Source organism: Ciconia boyciana, chromosome 5 (genome assembly GCF_034638445.1).
Source record: "Ciconia boyciana chromosome 5, ASM3463844v1, whole genome shotgun sequence".
Lineage (NCBI taxonomy): Eukaryota > Metazoa > Chordata > Aves > Ciconiiformes > Ciconiidae > Ciconia > Ciconia boyciana.
Window position 1 is genome coordinate 63,722,406 of NC_132938.1, and position 6,241 is coordinate 63,728,646.

The following is a 6,241-nucleotide window of genomic DNA, read 5'->3' on the forward strand; positions in this document are numbered from 1 at the left end:
CAAGTGTGGCTTGTTCCTCTAACCACCTTTGCTGCATGTTGCATCTGCTGAACTGAGGCCTTGTTCGCATGTAACAAGGAAACAAGCTGTACTCTGTTGTACTTGATCCATACGAGGTTTTGGTCCTGCTAAATGCCTGGTCTTTGACCAGAGCAGGTCACTACTACCTTACTACAGTATTATGCTTTCTGTGTGCTGTGTTTACAACTGTGGACATCTCCAAGATGGGAACAAGGTTTCTTGTATATCTCTTTAATGCACATCTACTCTTGGGTAGCTGTGTATTTTTGTAGCTTTATGTTTTTTTCACTGACCATGAGTTTGCAAACAGAGTCAAAATATTAGGCTTTTTGGTACTAAAATGACGTTCATGGTGTTTACAGCAACTGAGTACTTAAGATCCTCTTCCTGATCCATTCACTGAACTCTTCAGTGGGACAAGGTAGTAGGGCTTAAAAGGGTATAGCATCTTGATTTCCACAGCCTTGGGAGCCTAGACTGAGATGTCTGGATTTCAGGTCTCTGTGACTTTGGCCTCTGAAAATTTAAGTCCAAGCTGTTTTCAGTTGGGTCAGTGTGAACCAAAGTACTGAGAATGGGAGGAGTCCAAAAACTAGGGCTGTATTTTCAGGTATGTTTATGACTATGTAAACTGGGCACCCATTGAAGTCTGATAAAATTCATCATTGTCAGATATTATGTAAATACTGGATGCTTATGAATAATCCCTTTATCACGCTGTGCAGGGCTTTGTCCTCTGTCAGAATAAGGGTAACAATACTTGCCTTAAAAGGTTACATTCATTTATTATCTTTTGCACCTTCTTGGATGAAAATCACTGTTAGTTGTAATTTTACACAGTCTAAATCATAAAAGGTTGGGTACTGGGAGCCTTCCTCTTGTATTCAGAATAATCCTGTTGTGTTGAACTGTATTGCTTAAGGTTCATTTTGTTTCCTGTCCCTAGATTAATTTTCATTTAAAAAAAACCCAGAGACAACACGCAGCAACTTTCCGCTGTACTCTGACTGTTCATTTTTTACATCGGCTTTTGAAGCAGAACTGCCCACGTGTTGTTTTTAAATTATTTTTATGTTCATTGTATTTGACTTGTCTGTCTCAGAAGTAAATATTCTTAAAAATGCAAAGGAACAAGTGAAGTGTGACCTTTTACTCTTCAAACAATGAGCTGTTCCTTGTTCGGCAGTCTATTTTTCTGAAGTTCTGACCCAAGTTATTTAATCTTCTTCCCATATTCTCTTAAATAAAAAGGAGTTGCTACACAAATATATTGTTTATGACTGCTATTCAGATATTTAATATGTACAGATTATTTCCGAAACATGCAATTGCATATGCACTTGTAGAAGATCTCACAGGCTCCTCCAGGCTGACCAGATAGTACAGCGTCATGCTTTCTCCACTTCTCACTACACTTTGTGTACACAGTGCTGTTTAATCTGGGTTGAATTTGGTAACTTTTTTGCTGATTTTTCTGGTCTCAAACAATATTTAACTTGATTGACATAGTTCAGTTCTGCAGAAACTCTGAGGGACTTAGGACTGTTGCTGTGGTTCTTAGTAACCCCTCACAGAGATTGTAGCCAGGTTAAATGTGTTTGGTGTGGACTTTCCTATTGAATCTGTAGCTGTTTCCTGGCGCCAGAATAGTGAACCATGGGTTGTTCAATGGTGGAAGTTAGTTTAGCCCTAAGGATCTTCATAAACTACCCAAGAGTCTAGGTGAGTCAGGAAGTAGTTTGAAACTGCTTTGTTTTGTCCCATTTTTTGACAGATTTGTCCATTGAACGGGCATGTTTGGCTCAGAATTGTTTGGGATAAAAATACTTCAGAATCAGGTTAATGTGGGAATTAGTTGACTAGGTTTTATTTCTGCTCATTTCACACAATTTGATCTCTTCTTTCTAATCTTTGCTCTCTCCAAATGGTCTGTGAGGTTTCTGTTCAGAGTGGCATGGGGCTCACACTCTTCTTACAACCCCTCTCCCCCTCCAAGAGCAGGAAAACACTTGAGAAACGTACAGTATATGCTTTTCACAGGACATGAGCTGCATGTGTTGCAGCACATGACTAGACTAACGTCTGCTAATGTTTACAATGGAAAGTTGATTTTATTGCTGAACTATCATGACAAAGTAAACACCTGTTCAACAAATGGAGTGCAACTGAAGTGCAGCTTGTATAGAGCTGCTTGTGCCAGAAAATAGGTAACTAGCCCTTGTGCTATGGAAGCTGGAGAGGAGGACCATGCCTAAAAGCACTTACTGAGGTTATGAATGTTTTACTAGACCTGTGTTCTCAAGGTTACCAGATCATGTCTGTGTTGTTGCAAAGGGACATGAGACAGGCCTTACCTTGTAATGAGACCTTCCTCTGAATCTTTTAAACCAACAAGAGGAATTAATCTTCCTTACTTTCCCACAATTGGGAAAAGAACAAATGTACCACTCTGAAGGAATTTTGTTGCAGCCATTTGGTTCAGTCCCATGGCAAGAACTGCAATCTGCAATACAGCAGCTGAAAAGTCTGCATTACTAGCATGGAAAGAATACAGTTGTACCTTGGTTTATGCTATGACAGACTCTCTGATCCCTTACTACCTCTAGGTGTACTGATTCCTTTAGGAAGAACAAAGAAACGCAGAAAATCTTGTCTGTGCTAAACACACTCATCCTCTAGAATCTTTTAGAATTTTCTTGCTTTTACAGTGGAAGAAATTACTTAGGGACACCATACATTAGCAGTAGCAATGCTAGATTTCCCCACCTGTGCTATAGCCCTTCTGGCTGGTCTGGTCTGGGCTGTTGATGGGTTCTTACTCTTGCCCACAGCTTGTGAATTCACTCAAAGATGTTCTGAAAGGAATCCAGTGTTTCTAATAAACTTTCAATTTATGCAGCCCTATATCAGAAAAGTTGATTACTTATTTTCGTCTTGTTCTCAGGCTGATTGTCTCATCATCAGGTACTCAAGACTTGCTAGTTGTACTAGAAGGTGGCAGACTGCTGGGAATGAAACACTATTCAGAAATACCTGAAAAGGCATTTTCCTGACATAAACTTTTCCAGATCTTCTTTCTCAGGCACAGCTTATGATATCCCTGGGTTAGCCCAAGTCTAGTTCAACATTTATTTGTCCCAACCAAGTACTGTCAAAACAATTGGTCTGCCATTGCAACCTGAACATCTGCTCCAGTTGAAAGATCCCTGTCAGAGCTTAACCAAAACAAATCAAGCTAAATGTCAAAACTAAGTGTGTTTATCCATAGTTTTTAGGTGAAAGTTCTATTCAATGTCTCTTTTTTCGTTTTTACACCTATTCTTGAGTTAGTCATTCACATGAGCACATTTTCATTGCAGCTGCTTGAAAGAAATATTTTAAGGAATCCATCTGGTTGGGCAAAAAATTTCTGGAAAATTAATTTCTCAGGAGGTAGTCTGCTGAAAATAGATGTTGTAACTGAGATCTTACACCCAGGTCTTCAGTGTGACTCCTTTGCTTTATACTTGGTAGACAAACACAAACTCATGTCTGGAATTGCTGCTTCTTTTCTCTTTCCAGGAAATGATAGCAGACAGACACAACAGTACAAGCAGAGTAATAGGAAACTGCAGTACTACAAAAGATGTGCATTCTCTCAAGTCAACAGAGTTGGATTAAAATTTGCCAGAGAAAGGAAGTCAGTGAAGCAAGAAACAGTACTAAAAGATGGTATTTCCAAAAAGAATAAGTGGTCAGCCATGAAAAGCAATTTAAAAGCTGAGGAGCTGACAGAATAATCTGAACTGCCTTGGAAGAACTTCTAGAGGAATTTGTTGAATGGACATAGAGTGGAGTAGGTAAGACAATACCTCAAGAGGAAGAACTGCAGTGCACTGAAAATGCGTAAAGCAGAGGGTGATGACAATCTCCCCAACTTTAACCACTACACTAAGCAGCTTTAAGAGTTTCTCTTGGTTGTCCCAAACCTGATGCTTGGTAGTAAGATGGTGCTGTTTCCCTGAAAGGTTGAGAGAGCAGGGGTTGTTTAGCCTGGAGAAGAGAAGGCTCTGGAGAGACCTTACTGCAGCCTTCCAATACTTAAAAGGGACTTATAAGAAAGATGGGGACAGAATTTTTAGTAGGGCCTGTTGCGATAGGACAAAGGGTAACGGTTTTAAACTAAAAGAGGGTAGATTCAGACTAGTTATAAGGAAGAAATTTTTCACAATGAGGGTGGTGAAACACTGGAACAGGTTGCTCAGAGAGGTGGTAAATGCCCCGTCCCTGGAAACGTTCAAGGTCAGGTTGGATGGGGCTCTGAGCAGCCTGATGTAGTTGAAGATGTCCCTGCTTGTTGCAGGGGGGTTGGACTAGATGACCTTTAAAGGTCCCTTCCAACCCAAACTATTCTATGATTCTATGTTGGTTTTTTTTTTTTTTAGGTCATTGTGGGACCCACTTTAAGGCTGTCTTTATTAGCCTTTGCTTATCTGTTGGAAATGTTCTAACCTCACTGTTTCTAAACTTCCTTCTGAGATCATATCTGGCAGCTGTGAACTTTACTGCTTATTTCAGTAAGAACAGATTTGGTGTGGGGGGTTCTGCCTCTGATTGCATTGTCCCTCTAGGAACTAGAGAAACAGTAAAGATTAGGCTGCTTTTAAAGAACAAATAGCGCTGGAGTGCACTGTAAAGCAATCCCTTATATGGTCAGGGAGATTGATAAGTACACACCTTGTAATAAGAAAAGATGTATACTTTAAATTGCATCGTATTCTGGTCTGGGGTGTCTTGCTGCTGCCCCCTGCAGTTGTGAAATCCTCCCCTGATAATAAGTAGCCACAACCTTTTCCATAACAAAAGGAGCTGTGGTTGCCAGTTTCATTCCCCTGGATGGGGAAGTGGTGCCAATTCCAACACCTCCACAATGTGTGGGGTTTCTTGTGCTATTTTGTCCTCCCTTTGCTGCCTCTGTCTCCACATGCCCTCCTCCCGCCCCCCAGGGTTAATGTTTTGGGAAGTAAGTGTGAAATGATTACAAGCTGAAACCCTCTGTCCCTTGGGAAATAGCTGCTGCCCCAGCTGAAGGTTGTTAGCAGGGCCTGACTATTGTTAGCACTGCCAGCCTGTAATCTGCAGTCTGTTGCCATTCCTCTGCCCCTGCAGAACTGAGCTGCTGCTGCCACTTAATGTTTAGTGATCCCTAGAGAGGTTTGGGAAGTGCTATCTTAGTGATTCATGTATATCAGGACATCAGGGATTTAGATTCAGCTCTCTCCTTTCCTCCTCTCCAGGGAAGTTGTTCTCAAAATGTAGAAAAGAACTGAAATGGATAGAGGCTGAAGGGCTCATTTCAGGACTTAAATGAATAGTGGAGCTGAGACTGAATACCCCAGGGGTTGGAGAACTTGTGGGGAAGGGGTGGAGAACTGGGTACTAGTCTCTTTTCCCAAAAACCAGGAGGTGAGTTCAGACACATTTCCAACCAGGCGTGGTCACATGACCAATTTGGAGCCGGTAAACTCTATAAAGTTGGATGTTAACTGATTACAGTCCTTGCTGTCTTAGGGGCATTGGGCCTGTGCTTTGTTGCAGGTCATAGGACTGGGTTCTGCACAGATAGCAGGTTGATTGCCTAGGACCCTTTCAAACTTCCACTGAAGTGACGGGTGCCTGATGGTGCACAGAGAACAAAACCTGGGTTGCCACTCTGCTTCCAAGTTGGCTAAGGAGTTAGCCTTCCTTGCTTTGTAGGGTAACAGCCAACAAGGCCTAAAGAAAAAGCAGGTTGCATAAATCTCATTGTAGCTTAGCTCATGCTCAACTTCTTCATTTCCAGGAATTTCTCAGTATTTAGTTGACAACAATATAAATCTTTCCTTGGAATCCTTGCCTTTCAGAGTTGATTACCCTTAATTATGAATGCCTTATTTTCTCCTGAGCTACCTAAAAGAGCCATCAGTAGCAATGAAACATTGATTATTCAGTCAGCTGTTTGTCATTGATTAACATGTTACATTCAAAAGAGCAATAAGGGTGAGGGAATACAGCAGTCTGGGCTTCTGGCACTTGGCAGTATAGCTTTAAGACAGAGTGAATTCAAAACTTATGTAAATGACTTGACTGGAGGAGCTGGAGTTAAAGGCTGCAGGCACACAATATAATTTTGGGCTTATAAGCCACTTTCCTCTGGAGGCACCTGGAGAGACTGTGAGATGTATATTGGACTTTGGCTGGT